This window comes from Rhodnius prolixus, unplaced genomic scaffold (assembly GCF_049639745.1).
Source record: "Rhodnius prolixus isolate KJV_2025 unplaced genomic scaffold, Rpr scaffold_7, whole genome shotgun sequence".
NCBI classification, from domain to species: domain Eukaryota; kingdom Metazoa; phylum Arthropoda; class Insecta; order Hemiptera; family Reduviidae; genus Rhodnius; species Rhodnius prolixus.
The window spans coordinates 20,579,823-20,598,831 of NW_027411582.1; the positions used below are offsets into that span (position 1 = coordinate 20,579,823).

Here is a 19,009-nt window from a genome sequence, read left to right on the forward strand (position 1 = left end):
ACAATTGTCTATATTTCCGCTGTGATTACACCAATAGGAGAAAAGATACACCGATTCGAAATATGAAGGAAATGTAAAACTCCCAAACTTTATCACCTTGTATCTCCTTCAGCAATGCAGCTAGGAACCGGGAATTGTGCACAATTAAAGAGGTAGATTAGTGCTACAATTGCCTATATTTCCTCTGTGATTACACCAATAGGAGAGAAGATACAGCGATTCGAAATATGAAGGAAATGTAAAACTCCCAAACTTTATCACCTTGTATCTCCTTCAATAATGCAGCTATAAACCGCAAATTGTGCACAATTAAAGAGGTAGATTAGTACTACAATTGCCTATATTTCCGCTGTGATTACACCAATAGGAGAAAAAATACAGCGATTCGAAATATGAAGGAAATATAAAACTCCCAAACTTTATCACCTTGTATCTCCTTCAATAATGCAGCTATAAACCGCAAATTGTGCACAATTAAAGAGGTAGATTAGTACTACAATTGCCTATATTTCCGCTGTGATTACACCAATAGGAGAGAAAATACAGCGATTCGAAATATGAAGGAAATATAAAACTCCCAAACTTTATCACCTTGTATCTCCTTCAATAATGCAGCTATAAACCGCAAATTGTGCACAATTAAAGAGGTAGATTAGTACTACAATTGCCTATATTTCCGCTGTGATTACACCAATAGGAGAGAAAATACAGCGATTCGAAATATGAAGGAAATATAAAACTCCCAAACTTTATCACCTTGTATCTCCTTCAATAATGCAGCTAGAATCCGGGAATTATTCACAATTAAAGAGGTAGATTAATGCTACAATTGCCTATATTTCCTCTGTGATTACACCAATAGGAGAGAAGATACAGCGATTCGAAATATGAAGGAAATGTAAAACTCCCAAACTTTATCTCCTTGTATCTCCTTCAATAATGCAGCTAGAATCCGGGAATTGTTCACAATTACAGAGGTAGATTAGTACTACAATTGCCTATATTTCTGCTGTGATTACACCAATAGGAGAAAAGATACAGCGATTCAAAATATGACGGAAAGTTAATACTCCCAAACTTTATCACCTTATATCTCCTTCAGCAATGCAGCTAGGAACCGGGAATTGTGCACAATTAAAGAGGTAGATTAGTACTACAATTGCCTATCTTTCCGCTGTGATTACACCAATAGGAGAGAAGATACAGCGATTCGAAATATGAAGGAAATGTAAAACTCCCAAACTTTATGATCTTATATCTCCTTCAATAATGCAGCTATAAACCGGGAATTGTGCACAATTAAAGAGGTAGATTAGTGCTACAATTGTCTATATTTCTGCTGAGATTACACCAATAGGAGAGAAGATACACCGATTCGAAATATGAAGGAAATGTAAAACTCCCAAACTTTATCACCTTGTATCTCCTTCAATAATGCAGCTATAAACCGCAAATTGTGCACAATTAAAGAGGTAGATTAGTACTACAATTGCCTATTTCCGCTGTGATTACACCAATAGGAGAGAAAATACAGCGATTCGAAATATGAAGGAAATGTAAAACTCCCAAACTTTATCACCTTGTATCTCCTTCAATAATGCAGCTATAAACCGCAAATTGTGCACAATTAAAGAGGTAGATTAGTACTACAATTGCCTTTATTTCCGCTGTGATTACACCAATAGGAGAGAAAATACAGCGATTCGAAATATGAAGGAAATGTAAAACTCCCAAACTTTATCACCTTGTATCTCCTTCAATAATGCAGCTAGAATCCGGGAATTATTCACAATTAAAGAGGTAGATTAGTGCTACAATTGCCTATATTTCCTCTGTGATTACACCAATAGGAGAGAAGATACAGCGATTCGAAATATGAAGGAAATGTAAAACTCCCAAACTTTATCACCTTGTATCTCCTTCAATAATGCAGCTAGAATCCGGGAATTGTTCACAATTACAGAGGTAGATTAGTACTACAATTGCCTATATTTCTGCTGTGATTACACCAATAGGAGAAAAGATACAGCGATTCAAAATATGACGGAAAGTTAATACTCCCAAACTTTATCACCTTATATCTCCTTCAGCAATGCAGCTAGGAACCGGGAATTGTGCACAATTAAAGAGGTAGATTAGTACTACAATTGCCTATCTTTCCGCTGTGATTACACCAATAGGAGAGAAGATACAGCGATTCGAAATATGAAGGAAATGTAAAACTCCCAAACTTTATGATCTTATATCTCCTTCAATAATGCAGCTATAAACCGGGAATTGTGCACAATTAAAGAGGTAGATTAGTGCTACAATTGTCTATATTTCTGCTGAGATTACACCAATAGGAGAGAAGATACACCGATTCGAAATATGAAGGAATTGTAAAACTCCCAAACTTTATCACCTTGTATCTCCTTCAGCAATGCAGCTAGGAACCGGGAATTTTGCAAAATTAAAGAGGTAGATTAGTACTACAATTGCCTATATTTCCGCTGTGATTACACCAATAGCGGGAAGATACAGCGAGTCGAAATTTGAAGGAAATGTAAAACTCTCTACCTTCAGCTCCTTATATCTCCTTCAATAATGTAGCTAGAAACCGGGAATTGTGCACAATTAAAGAGGAAACTTTATCACCTTGTATCTCCTTCAATAATGCAGCTAGAATCCGGGAATTATTCACAATTAAAGAGGTAGATTAGTGCTACAATTGTCTATATTTCCGCTGTGATTACACCAATAGGAGAAAAGATACACCGATTCGAAATATGAAGGAAATGTAAAACTCCCAAACTTTATCACCTTGTATCTCCTTCAGCAATGCAGCTAGGAACCGGGAATTGTGCACAATTAAAGAGGTAGATTAGTGCTACAATTGCCTATATTTCCTCTGTGATTACACCAATAGGAGAGAAGATACAGCGATTCGAAATATGAAGGAAATGTAAAACTCCCAAACTTTATCACCTTGTATCTCCTTCAATAATGCAGCTAGGAACCGGGAATTGTGCACAATTAAAGAGGTAGATTAGTGCTACAATTGCCTATATTTCCTCTGTGATTACACCAATAGGAGAGAAGATACAGCGATTCGAAATATGAAGGAAATGTAAAACTCCCAAACTTTATGATCTTATATCTCCTTCAATAATGCAGCTATAAACCGGGAATTGTGCACAATTAAAGAGGTAGATTAGTGCTACAATTGTCTATATTTCTGCTGAGATTACACCAATAGGAGAGAAGATACACCGATTCGAAATATGAAGGAAATGTAAAACTCCCAAACTTTATCACCTTGTATCTCCTTCAGCAATGCAGCTAGGAACCGGGAATTTTGCAAAATTAAAGAGGTAGATTAGTACTACAATTGCCTATATTTCCGCTGTGATTACACCAATAGCGGGAAGATACAGCGAGTCGAAATTTGAAGGAAATGTAAAACTCTCTACCTTCAGCTCCTTATATCTCCTTCAATAATGTAGCTAGAAACCGGGAATTGTGCACAATTAAAGAGGAAACTTTATCACCTTGTATCTCCTTCAATAATGCAGCTAGAATCCGGGAATTATTCACAATTAAAGAGGTAGATTAGTGCTACAATTGTCCATATTTCCGCTGTGATTACACCAATAGCAGAAAAGATACACCGATTCGAAATATGAAGGAAATGTAAAACTCCCAAACTTTATCACCTTGTATCTCCTTCAGCAATGCAGCTAGGAACCGGGAATTGTGCACAATTAAAGAGGTAGATTAGTGCTACAATTGCCTATATTTCCTCTGTGATTACACCAATAGGAGAGAAGATACAGCGATTCGAAATATGAAGGAAATGTAAAACTCCCAAACTTTATCACCTTGTATCTCCTTCAATAATGCAGCTATAAACCGCAAATTGTGCACAATTAAAGAGGTAGATTAGTACTACAATTGCCTATATTTCCGCTGTGATTACACCAATAGGAGAGAAAATACAGCGATTCGAAATATGAAGGAAATATAAAACTCCCAAACTTTATCACCTTGTATCTCCTTCAATAATGCAGCTATAAACCGCAAATTGTGCACAATTAAAGAGGTAGATTAGTACTACAATTGCCTATATTTCCGCTGTGATTACACCAATAGGAGAGAAAATACAGCGATTCGAAATATGAAGGAAATATAAAACTCCCAAACTTTATCACCTTGTATCTCCTTCAATAATGCAGCTATAAACCGCAAATTGTGCACAATTAAAGAGGTAGATTAGTACTACAATTGCCTATATTTCCGCTGTGATTACACCAATAGGAGAGAAAATACAGCGATTCGAAATATGAAGGAAATATAAAACTCCCAAACTTTATCACCTTATATCTCCTTCAGCAATGCAGCTAGGAACCGGGAATTGTGCACAATTAAAGAGGTAGATTAGTGCTACAATTGTCTATATTTCTGCTGAGATTACACCAATAGGAGAGAAGATACACCGATTCGAAATATGAAGGAAATGTAAAACTCCCAAACTTTATCACCTTGTATCTCCTTCAATAATGCAGCTAGAATCCGGGAATTATTCACAATTAAAGAGGTAGATTAGTGCTACAATTGCCTATATTTCCTCTGTGATTACACCAATAGGAGAGAAGATACAGCGATTCGAAATATGAAGGAAATGTAAAACTCCCAAACTTTATCACCTTGTATCTCCTTCAATAATGCAGCTAGAATCCGGGAATTGTTCACAATTACAGAGGTAGATTAGTACTACAATTGCCTATATTTCTGCTGTGATTACACCAATAGGAGAAAAGATACAGCGATTCGAAATATGAACGAAATGTAAAACTCCCAAACTTTATCACCTTGTATCTCCTTCAATAATGCAGCTAGAATCCGGGAATTATTCACAATTAAAGAGGTAGATTAGTGCTACAATTGCCTATATTTCCTCTGTGATTACACCAATAGGAGAGAAGATACAGCGATTCGAAATATGAAGGAAATGTAAAACTCCCAAACTTTATCACCTTGTATCTCCTTCAATAATGCAGCTAGAATCCGGGAATTGTTCACAATTACAGAGGTAGATTAGTACTACAATTGCCTATATTTCTGCTGTGATTACACCAATAGGAGAAAAGATACAGCGATTCAAAATATGACGGAAAGTTAATACTCCCAAACTTTATCACCTTATATCTCCTTCAGCAATGCAGCTAGGAACCGGGAATTGTGCACAATTAAAGAGGTAGATTAGTACTACAATTGCCTATCTTTCCGCTGTGATTACACCAATAGGAGAAAAGATACAGCGATTCGAAATATGAAGGAAATGTAAAACTCCCAAACTTTATCACCTTGTATCTCCTTCAATAATGCAGCTAGAATCCGGGAATTATTCACAATTAAAGAGGTAGATTAGTGCTACAATTGCCTATATTTCCTCTGTGATTACACCAATAGGAGAGAAGATACAGCGATTCGAAATATGAAGGAAATGTAAAACTCCCAAACTTTATCACCTTGTATCTCCTTCAATAATGCAGCTAGAATCCGGGAATTGTTCACAATTACAGAGGTAGATTAGTACTACAATTGCCTATATTTCTGCTGTGATTACACCAATAGGAGAAAAGATACAGCGATTCAAAATATGACGGAAAGTTAATACTCCCAAACTTTATCACCTTATATCTCCTTCAGCAATGCAGCTAGGAACCGGGAATTGTGCACAATTAAAGAGGTAGATTAGTACTACAATTGCCTATCTTTCCGCTGTGATTACACCAATAGGAGAGAAGATACAGCGATTCGAAATATGAAGGAAATGTAAAACTCCCAAACTTTATGATCTTATATCTCCTTCAATAATGCAGCTATAAACCGGGAATTGTGCACAATTAAAGAGGTAGATTAGTGCTACAATTGTCTATATTTCTGCTGAGATTACACCAATAGGAGAGAAGATACACCGATTCGAAATATGAAGGAAATGTAAAACTCCCAAACTTTATCACCTTGTATCTCCTTCAGCAATGCAGCTAGGAACTGGGAATTTTGCAAAATTAAAGAGGTAGATTAGTACTACAATTGCCTATATTTCCGCTGTGATTACACCAATAGCGGGAAGATACAGCGAGTCGAAATTTGAAGGAAATGTAAAACTCTACCTTCAGCTCCTTATATCTCCTTCAATAATGTAGCTAGAAACCGGGAATTGTGCACAATTAAAGAGGAAACTTTATCACCTTGTATCTCCTTCAATAATGCAGCTAGAATCCGGGAATTATTCACAATTAAAGAGGTAGATTAGTGCTACAATTGTCAATATTTCTGCTGAGATTACACCAATAGGAGAGAAGATACACCGATTCGAAATATGAAGGAAATGTAAAACTCCCAAACTTTATCACCTTGTATCTCCTTCAGCAATGCAGCTAGGAACCGGGAAGTTTGCAAAATTAAAGAGGTAGATTAGTACTACAATTGCCTATATTTCCGCTGTGATTACACCAATAGCGGGAAGATACAGCGAGTCGAAATTTGAAGGAAATGTAAAACTCTCTACCTTCAGCTCCTTTATATCTCCTTCAATAATGTAGCTAGAAACCGGGAATTGTGCACAATTAAAGAGGAAACTTTATCACCTTGTATCTCCTTCAATAATGCAGCTAGAATCCGGGAATTATTCACAATTAAAGAGGTAGATTAGTGCTACAATTGCCTATATTTCTGCTGAGATTACACCAATAGCGGGAAGATACAGCGAGTCGAAATTTGAAGGAAATGTAAAACTCTCTACCTTCAGCTCCTTATATCTCCTTCAATAATGTAGCTAGAAACCGGGAATTGTGCACAATTAAAGAGGAAACTTTATCACCTTGTATCTCCTTCAATAATGCAGCTAGAATCCGGGAATTATTCACAATTAAAGAGGTAGATTAGTGCTACAATTGTCAATATTTCTGCTGAGATTACACCAATAGGAGAGAAGATACACCGATTCGAAATATGAAGGAAATGTAAAACTCCCAAACTTTATCACCTTGTATCTCCTTCAGCAATGCAGCTAGGAACCGGGAAGTTTGCAAAATTAAAGAGGTAGATTAGTACTACAATTGCCTATATTTCCGCTGTGATTACACCAATAGCGGGAAGATACAGCGAGTCGAAATTTGAAGGAAATGTAAAACTCTCTACCTTCAGCTCCTTATATCTCCTTCAATAATGTAGCTAGAAACCGGGAATTGTGCACAATTAAAGAGGAAACTTTATCACCTTGTATCTCCTTCAATAATGCAGCTAGAATCCGGGAATTGTGCACAATTAAAGAGGTAGATTAGTGCTACAATTGTCTATATTTCTGCTGAGATTACACCAATAGGAGAGAAGATACACCGATTCGAAATATGAAGGAAATGTAAAACTCCCAAACTTTATCACCTTGTATCTCCTTCAATAATGCAGCTAGAATCCGGGAATTGTTCACAATTACAGAGGTAGATTAGTACTACAATTGCCTATATTTCCGCTGTGATTACACCAATAGCGGGAAGATACAGCGAGTCGAAATTTGAAGGAAATGTAAAACTCTCTACCTTCAGCTCCTTATATCTCCTTCAATAATGTAGCTAGAAACCGGGAATTGTGCACAATTAAAGAGGAAACTTTATCACCTTGTATCTCCTTCAATAATGCAGCTAGAATCCGGGAATTATTCACAATTAAAGAGGTAGATTAGTGCTACAATTGTCTATATTTCTGCTGAGATTACACCAATAGGAGAGAAGATACACCGATTCGAAATATGAAGGAAATGTAAAACTCCCAAACTTTATCACCTTGTATCTCCTTCATTAATGCAGGTAGAAACCGGGAATTTTGCAAAATTAAAGAGGTAGATTAGTACTACAATTGCCTATATTTCCGCTGTGATTACACCAATAGGAGAAAAGATACAGCGATTCAAAATATGACGGAAAGTTAATACTCCCAAACTTTATCACCTTATATCTCCTTCAGCAATGCAGCTAGGAACCGGGAATTGTGCACAATTAAAGAGGTAGATTAGTACTACAATTGCCTATATTTCCGCTGTGATTGCACCAATAGGAGAAAAGATACAGCGATTCAAAATATGACGGAAAGTTAATACTCCCAAACTTTATCACCTTATATCTCCTTCAGCAATGCAGCTAGGAACCGGGAATTGTGCACAATTAAAGAGGTAGATTAGTACTACAATTGCCTATCTTTCCGCTGTGATTACACCAATAGGAGAAAAGATACAGCGATTCAAAATATGACGGAAAGTTAATACTCCCAAACTTTATCACCTTATATCTCCTTCAGCAATGCAGCTAGGAACCGGGAATTGTGCACAATTAAAGAGGTAGATTAGTACTACAATTGCCTATATTTCCGCTGTGATTGCACCAATAGGAGAAAAGATACAGCGATTCAAAATATGACGGAAAGTTAATACTCCCAAACTTTATCACCTTATATCTCCTTCAGCAATGCAGCTAGGAACCGGGAATTGTGCACAATTAAAGAGGTAGATTAGTACTACAATTGCCTATATTTCCGCTGTGATTGCACCAATAGGAGAAAAGATACAGCGATTCAAAATATGACGGAAAGTTAATACTCCCAAACTTTATCACCTTATATCTCCTTCAGCAATGCAGCTAGGAACCGGGAATTGTGCACAATTAAAGAGGTAGATTAGTGCTACAATTGCCTATCTTTCCGCTGTGATTACACCAATAGGAGAAAAGATACAGCGATTCAAAATATGACGGAAAGTTAATACTCCCAAACTTTATCACCTTATATCTCCTTCAGCAATGCAGCTAGGAACCGGGAATTGTGCACAATTAAAGAGGTAGATTAGTACTACAATTGCCTATATTTCCGCTGTGATTGCACCAATAGGAGAAAAGATACAGCGATTCAAAATATGACGGAAAGTTAATACTCCCAAACTTTATCACCTTATATCTCCTTCAGCAATGCAGCTAGGAACCGGGAATTGTGCACAATTAAAGAGGTAGATTAGTACTACAATTGCCTATATTTCCGCTGTGATTGCACCAATAGGAGAAAAGATACAGCGATTCAAAATATGACGGAAAGTTAATACTCCCAAACTTTATCACCTTATATCTCCTTCAGCAATGCAGCTAGGAACCGGGAATTGTGCACAATTAAAGAGGTAGATTAGTACTACAATTGCCTATCTTTCCGCTGTGATTACACCAATAGGAGAGAAGATACAGCGATTCAAAATATGAAGGAAATAGCGATTGAAATTCGAAAATTCGAACTTCCGTTATAATTATAACGGAAAATAAATATTATACTAATATTAGTATAATAATGGCCCTTATTATTCAGTGATTGCAGAAAAAAATGAATATCATTATAATATATTTCTTTTAAAATTTCGATTAAAGAGAATTTAGAGATTATAACGAAATCGCTGCGAATTGTTTCGCTAAGTTTATATTCGGGTATCTTCTAACCTTGTTTTTTAAATGTAAAACGTTTTAAGTTTTATAAGAGCGTTGCGAAATAACGATTTTCGTTGGAGAATAAATAAAAAGTAATATTTGAAGAAATGTGAATGAAATAAGAGAAGTACTAGCTCACCATTCATCGGATAATCTTGCTGCCTTAGCATGTTTACATTGTGAACTCAGGTTTACTAGCATGGGAGCAGGGCAATAGCAAACCCATTTGAATTTTGCAAAATCTGCAGCTTTAAGCCAAAGCACAGGGGTAGGCGCGCGCGGAGGGTTTAGCGCTGGGTGGGGCATCTCAGGCGGCCTGATGTTGTACTTCATCAGCTGAGCCAGCCCAATTCGGTGGTAACTTAAATCTCAACCCTTTCCCGTTTTCACTGACAAAACTACCCCTTTTTTCGAATTGTATGGTTCTTTGCTTTTTGGAAGTGTTAACTCATATTTATAACGCTAGCATGGAACTTAAAACACGCTGAAATTCAACAATATTTTGTACACTTACCTGGTTAAACTTTCTTCAAGATATTTAGGCCATCTTATACAACTTTAAACAATCTCTGAGCCAATAATATGATGCTATTTCCTTTGTTTTACTGCAGTTGTCTTAAGTGAAACTCCTTAGCAACTGTATATCTGGATCTTCCAAACGATCAATAACTCAATCTAAATAACTAATGATTCTTATTCCTACTAAATTTAATTTTAGAGTTTAACTCACCGGCACATTACACTGATAGGCACTTACACCCGCCATAATTTTTAAAAACCACTTTTTAGGGGGGGGAACGCAAAAAACCTTAAAAACGGGTATTTCTTGTAGAATCTGGGAATCTAAAATTGGACCTGATTTTAAATCTTTCTCACAACTTAGTGACTGGTTTTTGATATTTTAACGCAGCTATGTGTATATACGAGGTATGGCTATTAAATAACGAGACTATTGCTGTAAAACATTTTATTTTAAATTTATACATATTTAGTTATTATCACCTTCAATATACACCCCTCCCCAATCTCTACAACGCTCCATGCGGATTTAGCATTGATCGAAACAGATTTGACTTTAGGGAACAGATAAAAGCGAATAAGGCGGATGGCCTAAAACTGGGATGTTGTACTTGGCTAGAAACGTCTTGACAGACAATGCAGTGTGAGCTGGCGCGTTGTCTTGATGGAAAACCCTGTGTCTTGTTCTTCCACTAATCGGGTCGTTTTTTCCTTACTCTTTCACGGAGTTGAGCAAGGACTTCACGGTAGTAATGTTGATTAATTATAATCGATATTTTTCATCCGTTTTAGACGTGGAAGGGCGACCCGGGCCTTCATCATCTCCGACATCTTCTCGGCCATCTTGGAAACGCTTGAACCACTCAAAAACTTGCGCATGTGATAAACATTCATAGACATAAACTTCTTTTAATAAAAGATAAGTTACAGTAGCAGTCAGAGGACCTCCCAAAACGTGTATTTCTGGTGGAAAATTAATATTGAAAACCGATCACGAATAAGATAAAATTGCAACTTTGATCTTAAATATCTCGACAAATATTAGGGATATCGAAACGGGGTTAACGTCATTTTTCACAGTTTTTTATGTACGAGGGTCGTTTGAAAAGTCCGTGCAAAAATAAAAACTACTTAATTTTTTGGCGTAAACCTTTTTTATTTTTCAACAAAGTCTCCTTTTAGGCTTATACACTTCGTCCAACGCTGCTGTAGTTTGTTGATCCCTTCCGAATAATAGGATTTGTACAAGTCTGAAAAATAGCCGTTCGTTTCTGCAATCACCTCCTCGTTGGAATAAAATCTTTTTCCCGCCAGCCATTTCTTCATATTGGGGAACAAATAGTAGTCCGTGGGAGCCAAATCTGGTGAATAGGGGGGTTGTGAAACGAGTTGGAACCCTATTTCCATTAATTTTGCGACCACAACTGCTGAGGTGTGAGCTGGTGCGTTGTCGTGATGGAAAAGGACTTTTTTGTGGGCGAATCGTGGGCGTTTTTCTTGCAGCTCGGTTTTCAAACGGTCCAATAACGATGAATAATATGCCCTGTAATAGTTTTACCCTTTTCCAGATAGCCGATGAGGATTATTCCTTGCGAATCCCAAAAGACAGTCGCCATAATCTTTCCGGCCGAAGGAACGGTCTTCGCCTTTTTTTGGCGCAGATTCCCCCTTGGTAACCAATTGTTTAGATTGTTCTTTAGTCTCAGGAGTGTAGTGATGTATCCATGTTTCATCCACAGTGACGAAACGACGCTTAAAGTCCTGCGGATTCTTCTGGAACAGTTGCAAACCGTCCTTGCAACACTTCACACGATTTCGTTTTTGGTCAAGCGTGAGCAATCGCGGCACCCATCTTGCGGATAGCTTTGTCATGTCCAAATGTTGATGCAAAATATTCATTGGAGATGCCCACAGCACTAGCAATCTCACGCACCTTCACTCTTCTGTCATCCATCTCCATATCATGGATTTTATCAATGATTTCTGGAGTAGTAACCTCAACAGGGCGTCCAGAACGTTCAGCGTCACATGTGCCCATATGGCCACTCCGAAAATTTTGAAACCACTAATCGAAGGTGCAGAGTCACCATAATGTTTATCATGCTTCTCTTTAGTCTCCTGAGGCGTTTTGCCTTTCATAAAGTAGTGTTTAATCCACACACGAAATTCTTTTTCGTCCATTTTTTGAAAATCACTCGACTTCCTCGATTCAAACGAATGCCAAACACAAAGAAATAGACCGATCTGGCTGAAACTTGGTGTGTGTTCTTCCAAGAGATGCTACTAACTAAACATAACCTCGATACGCGCCAGTAGTGCTATCTCTATGACTTTGCACGGACTTTTCAAACGACCCTCGTAGTTTTCATAATCATTGTCAAAACCAGTGGTCCTTATGAAACCTCAATCGGGTTTTTAGCCGTAACTCCGCCCAAAATAAAGATAGAGCATCGGGGGTAAGAAATTTGTAAACTAGACCAAAAAAAAACATATAATTTACTTTGTGGGTTTTTTCGAAATTCCGCTTTCCTAGAAAGTTATTAGCGATTGGTGCGTTTTAAATGGATCACCCTGTATATTTATTTTAGTCGGACTATATATTTTTATCGGTATTACAATTATAAGCATCATTTTTTTACTTGAAAGAGCTCCTTGGGATCACTAAGGGCTCGGTTTTACGGCTCTCAGAGATTCGATCTGGAAGGATCACGAAAAGAACTGGATGAAGTGTCCTGGGGTTAAACACAGCAAGACCAGAATACCTTGGCTGTATAAACAAAGCGCCGAAGAGACTCTATGCTTGGGCAGAAATCAGATTACTCTGATTACAGGCCTACTCACGGTGGCAGGGTAGGTTTAGCACAAGGTGGGGGCTTATCAGCTCGGAACCGTTGTGTGCAGATTATGTCAAGGAAGAGGAGGAAACGGCCTCTCACTTGTTGTTCGATTGTGTGGCAATCGAGTAATTGTGCTATGAAAACTTTGGAACTTGGAGACCAAAGGAGATAGTAGCGCAAAAAGAAGTAGTAGGAAAAGTCCTCAACCTTCTTAATAGGGGTGGTTTCGTCCTACTAGATCCAAAAAAGGGGTATGCCACAAGAGGCTGCGGTGCCGTAGAGCGTAGGTCTCGTTCCGTTTCAATTTCTAATTCTAATTCTATTTGAAAGAGCAAAATAAATCCATTTTTGTTTGGTAATACGTGTCTTTTTTTCTCAGAGTTATAATTTTTGCCTTGTTTTCTATTGTGATACTGATAGACTTCCTTCCGTTATTATTTCAGTTAAGTTAATTTTTGTCTTTCTATTTTGGTTGCAGATGTTTAATCAATACTTGATGAATCATCCTCATCGTATCAAGGTGTAAAACGTTTAGTTTCCTGCTTCAGTTAAAGGTAAGTTTAATACAGCTTAATGAAACTTCTGCTTTAATAGAACTCTTTTATTTATATAATCCAGAACCCAATTTAAACATTTAATTAAAAGCTATCCAAGTTAGCCAATAAAGTGAAAGAGGAAAAAGCGGCTTGTTTTGTCCTATAGAAGATAGGTCAGGATGCTTTCGTTTTTTACCTAACTTGTACGAAAATCAGGTTACAGGATATGTTGAAGCGACTCAAGTTTTCAGTATTCTTGTTTTGTATGTACGAGGGTCGTTTGAAAAGTCCGTGCAAAAATAAAAACTACTTAATTTTTTGGGGTAAACCTTTTTTATTTTTCAACATAGTCTCCTTTTAGGCTTATACACTTCGTCCAACGCTGCTCTAGTTTGTTGATTCCTTCCGAATAATAGGATTTGTCCAAGTCTGAAAAATAGCCATTCGTTTCTGCAATCACCTCCTCGTTTGAATAAAATCTTTTTCCCGCCAGCCATTTCTTCATATTGGGGAACAAATAGTAGTCCGAGGGAGCCAAGTCTGGAGAATAGGGGGGATGTGAAACGAGTTGGAACCCTATTTCCATTAATTTTGCGACCACAACTGCTGAGGTGTGTGCTGGTGCGTTGTCGTGATGGAAAAGGACTTTTTTGTGGGCGAATCGTGGGCGTTTTTCTTGCAGCTCGGTTTTCAAACGGTCCAATAACGATGAATAATATGCGCCTGTAATAGTTTTACCTTTTTCCAGATAGTCGATGAGGATTATTCCTTGCGAATCCCAAAAGACAGTCGCCATAATCTTTCCGGCCGAAGGAACGGTCTTCGCCTTTTTTGGCGCAGATTCCCCCTTGGTAACCCATTGTTTAGATTGTTCTTTGGTCTCAGGAGTGTAGTGATGTATCCATGTTTCATCCACAGTGACGAAACGACGCTTAAAGTCCTGCGGATTCTTCTGGAACAGCTGCAAACCGTGCTTGCAACACTTCACACGATTTCGTTTTTGGTCAAGCGTGAAAAAATCACTCGACTTCCTCGATTCAAACGAATGCCAAACACAAAGAAATAGACCGATCTGGCTGAAACTTGGTGTGTGTTCTTCCAAGAGATGCTACTAACTAAACATAACCTCGATACGCGCCAGTAGTGCTATCTCTCTGACTTTACACGGACTTTTCAAACGACCCTCGTACGTTGACGAAAATGATATGTTAAATCAATCGAAGTTGTTGTTTATATTTCCACATAATCCCAACCAACTTCTACGCTCTTGTTCCATTCTCTTGTATATTTATCCCCTCAGTAGTGAATTCAAGAAGTCAGTTTTGAACCATTTTCTCTACGTTTTCGTTGCCGTTTTAAATTTGATGCCCACCGCAAAGCTACTTTAGCCATTATAGATTAGATTCCAGTAGGACGACCTTGACAAGACCTACGCCACCACGACCCATATGGATCTATTGTGGCTCCCACCACTCCTAGAGCTCGCTCTTCAGGCTCGTCCGTTTAATTCTTCTTCCATTTAATTTTTTTGGCCATAGTTTCCAGTGTCAGCGGTGCCGTTCTATGGTCCTAGCATTGTCTTGGACAATGACTCCTATGTCTTTCCTCTGCCATCCCGAATAGTTCCTCATCAGCGCTGGCTTAATGAGCACTCCCAGAACTGGTGCTCATCAGTTGCTGCCACTTTTCTGAAACCTCAAATCGCAGGATTTCAATTAATTTAAAGTTGAACAGTGATTTAATTACAAGCGGTTCGTATTTAAGAAACTCATATATTTCATATTCATCGTATGTGTACTGAAACTCAGAACTTGTTTAATCACATCCTTTAAAGTACAATATATCCTGTTAATACGGCGACGAAGACGATCCTCTCAGTTTTTGTAAGGAACTATCCTGCCTAAGGAATTTTATTAAAAGTATTTTTTTTTTCCCTTCCTAATCTCAAACTACCGACCTTGACATTTCCTTCTCTGGACACTGCGCTAACCAGTAGACACGCACCAAAAAAATCTACACAAGCGCAATTCCTCAGGAGTTCAATGGCCTGCAAAAAAACCAGTTGATGTCTTAAAGAGGTTGATGACGTTCTATAGTGGCACTGATTAGTGGCTGCTACTGCTGCTGTTGCTGGTAGTCCAAAGAGTGATAATCGTTTAACTATTTTTCTTGATCTCTTTAGCGAATTCTTCAAGCTCTGGGACAAACGCCTTACGCGTGAAGGTGGGTACTTTAGGGTTTTTTTGAGGTTTCCAATTTACATTAATAACTTCTATTTTTTTGCTGGTATTTACTTCTGCCCTCTATAGAATAGAATAAAATAAATGTATTCGTTTTCAAGGTATTTACCCTAAATGGGTAAAATAAAGTCAAATAATATCTTATTAAACATAAATAAAAACTTAAATTGAAAACTAAAAATTTACATTCTAATCGAGATAAAAAAAAAACAAAAAATAACCAAAATTTAGAAACAAAACAAAATTATAAAAGCAATCTTTTATAAACACAAAACAAAATGCTTCATTTTCAAAGCACTTGGTATGAAATATCATTCATTTTGTTAATATCGGATACGAGGTCTGTAAATTAAGTAATGAGACTGATTTTTTAAAAAAAATTTATTCAAAAAGAATTACAATTCTATATTGTCACCTTCAAAATAACTTCCTTCTGAAGCCACACAGCGCTGGAGACGTTTCTTCCATGAGATTGCAGCCTTAAACATTTTAATAAAAAGTGTTCTAAATCCTCTTTTTCGGGAATGCTGCATATAGGGCAATTGGAGGTATCTGCTTTAAAACTGTTTCAAAAACCAGAAGAAGTAATTTGAACGGAACAAGGCTGACATAACCTTCTATTTGAATAATTTTTTGCCCTCAATAGCTTGCTTGCAGATAGATCTGCAAGCTTAAATACATCAGGAATTCGTTCATCAATGTTGTTTTTTAGTCTTGTTCTTGATTCAGCCTCTAAATTAGCAACAGCTACTTCAATCCTAGTATATTTTCAGTAAATACTTGTAACTGAAATCGAAAATTGCCCTTGATCCATAAATAGATCTTCTTAGTGATTCATTTTAAGATACGTAGAAGTTTTTCATAACTTTATAATAATTTTCCCCTTTTAGATAGTCCTTTTTCCTGATTTTTCGTTATTATTAGAAACTTTCTAAAATTAGTCCTTCAAAGCAAAAAAAATCGAACACAATTTTCTCTTTGTAAGATTTATACTGATTATAAAGTTTGCATTTCCAACTAAGGACTTAATTTTCACTGTTCATCTTTTGACAGGATTAGGGCGAACTTTGTTTGATAAATTATTTTTGCCTTTTCAGCTGGCGAGCACTGTGATTGGTCCTTCTTATCCTGTTTGTTAGGGAACAAAATATTTCTTTTAAAAATCAATATTTACAATCAGGTTTTCTGAGGTTGTAGATGAATAATTTTCCCTCTTTGTTAATATTAAAAAGGCACAACCCGAGGTGGAGGCCGCTAAGCTTAATTATACCATGATATTGGGTTCGAAGACAGGTCTAAGCCTTACATTTTATTTAATGGTCAAATAGAAGAAAATTATAACAAAATATGTTGGCTCCATTAATATTAACGTATCAGCTGGCCAGTAAAAAATAGGCATCAATTTACTCGAAAAAGAAGATTATTAAATCGTGCATATATTCAATTTTACAGAGAGAAAAAAATCATGATGAGTTCAATAGAGAGTGGAAAAAGTGTATAAATGGTGGAAAACTCATTTTCCAGTCCATTCATGATAAAGTGGATGTCTGCTGCATGTAGATTGATTGAATAAAGCAGTTTTTCTTTTACTAATTTATGATTGGGCTTCCTGCTTGATTGATTGATGTGGCCCAAAATATATTTTTTATCCATTTAAGTTCCATTATATTCCTTTAAAATTGAATTATTCCATTTTTTTTGGGCGCATGTTGTATAATTGATTAATATTATATATTATAATATAAGAGAGATAATTTTTGAATAACAGTCTACTTTGTGAACCTATTTATAAGATTTATATATAAATATTATATTCTATAAGCGTGGAAACGAGGGGAGCAAGTTATTGGGTATGGTGCGACATCCAAAAAGCACACCGCTACTGTGTTTGCCGGAGAATACCTAATAAATCTTGCTTGACATATAATCAATTTCTGCCCGTCATCTCTTTAAAAATCTGACATACATCAGAGTTATGGTTTGTTAGCTGCTAACAGGGATGATTCCAATATTTGCTATAACTAGAATTGGATATTTTTATTTTTTTGGGACTTTACACCAGTAAATTAGAGCATTATCTTTTTTGGTGGGTATGGGTTCTTTAACAAAATATAAATAATATTTTTTGTTTTCTTATTGTATACAAATTGTGAAATTTTATTGATGTGAAATCTCATAAAAAAGTTTGAGATACAAAATAACAATGAAAAAGTAGATTTATCTGGCCACGGCAGGCCTAAAAAGAAGAAAGCTATCTCCTTCACTAATGCAGGTAGAAACCTGGAATGGTGCACAATTAAAGAGGTAGATTAGTGCTACAATTGCCTATACTTCTGCTGAGATTACACCAATAGCGGGGAAGATTCAGCGATTCGAATTATGAAGGAAATGTAAAACTCCCAAACTTTATCACCCTGTATCTCCTTCAATAATGCAGGTAGAAACCTGGAATGGTGCACAATTAAAGAGATAGATTAGTGCTACAATTGCCTATACTTCTGCTGAGATTACACCAATAGCGGGGAAGACTCAGCGATTCGAATTATGAAGGAAATGTAAAACTACCAAACTTTATCACCCTGTAGCTCCTTCAGTAATGCAGCTAGAAACCGGGAATTGTGCCCAATTAAAGAGGCAGATTAGTACTACAATTGCCTACATTTCTGCTGAGATTACACCCATAGCGGGGAAGATACAGCGATTCGAAATATGAAGGAAATGTAAAACTCCCAAACTTTATCACCCTGTATCTCCTTCAATAATGCGGCTAGAAACCTGGAATTGTGCACAATTAAAGAGGTAGATTAGTACTACAATTGCTTATATTTCTGCTGAGATTACACCAATAGGAGAGAAGATACAGCGATTCGAAATTTGAAGCAAAGTTAAAACTCCCAAACTTTATCGCTATATATCTCCTTCAATAATGCAGCTAGAAACCGGGAATTGTGCACAATTAAAGAGGAAGATTAGTACTACAATTGCTTATATTTCCGCTGTGATTACAGCAATAGGAGAGAAGATACAGCGATTCGAAATATGAAGGAAATGTAAAACTCCCAAACTTTATCGCCCTGTATCTCCTTCAATAATGCGGCTAGAAACCTGGAATTGTGCACAATTAAAGAGGTAGATTAGTACTACAATTGCCTATATTTCCGCTGTGATTACACCAATAGGAGAGAAGATACAGCGATTCGAAATTTGAAGGAAAGTTAAAACTCCCAAACTTTATCACCATATATCTCCTTCAATAATGCAGCTATAAACCGGGAATTGTGCACAATTAAAGAGGAAGATTAGTACTACAATTGCTTATATTTTCGCTGTGATTACACCAATAGGAGAGAAGATACAGCGATTCGAAATTTGAA

General features: G+C 36.8%; 1 protein-coding gene across 5 annotated transcripts in view; it reads left to right on the forward strand.

Annotated features, from left to right (window-relative positions):
- Nucleotides 1-19,009, forward strand: part of Pgant9 (polypeptide N-acetylgalactosaminyltransferase 9) — a 709,503-nt gene that overhangs the window by 134,180 nt on the left and 556,314 nt on the right. For all 5 annotated transcript variants that reach the window (XM_074114441.1, XM_074114448.1, XM_074114443.1 and 2 more), the window contains exon 3: nucleotides 13,338-13,413. The gene's annotated coding sequence lies outside the window, so the exon portion shown is untranslated. The remainder of the gene's footprint in view (nucleotides 1-13,337; nucleotides 13,414-19,009) is intronic.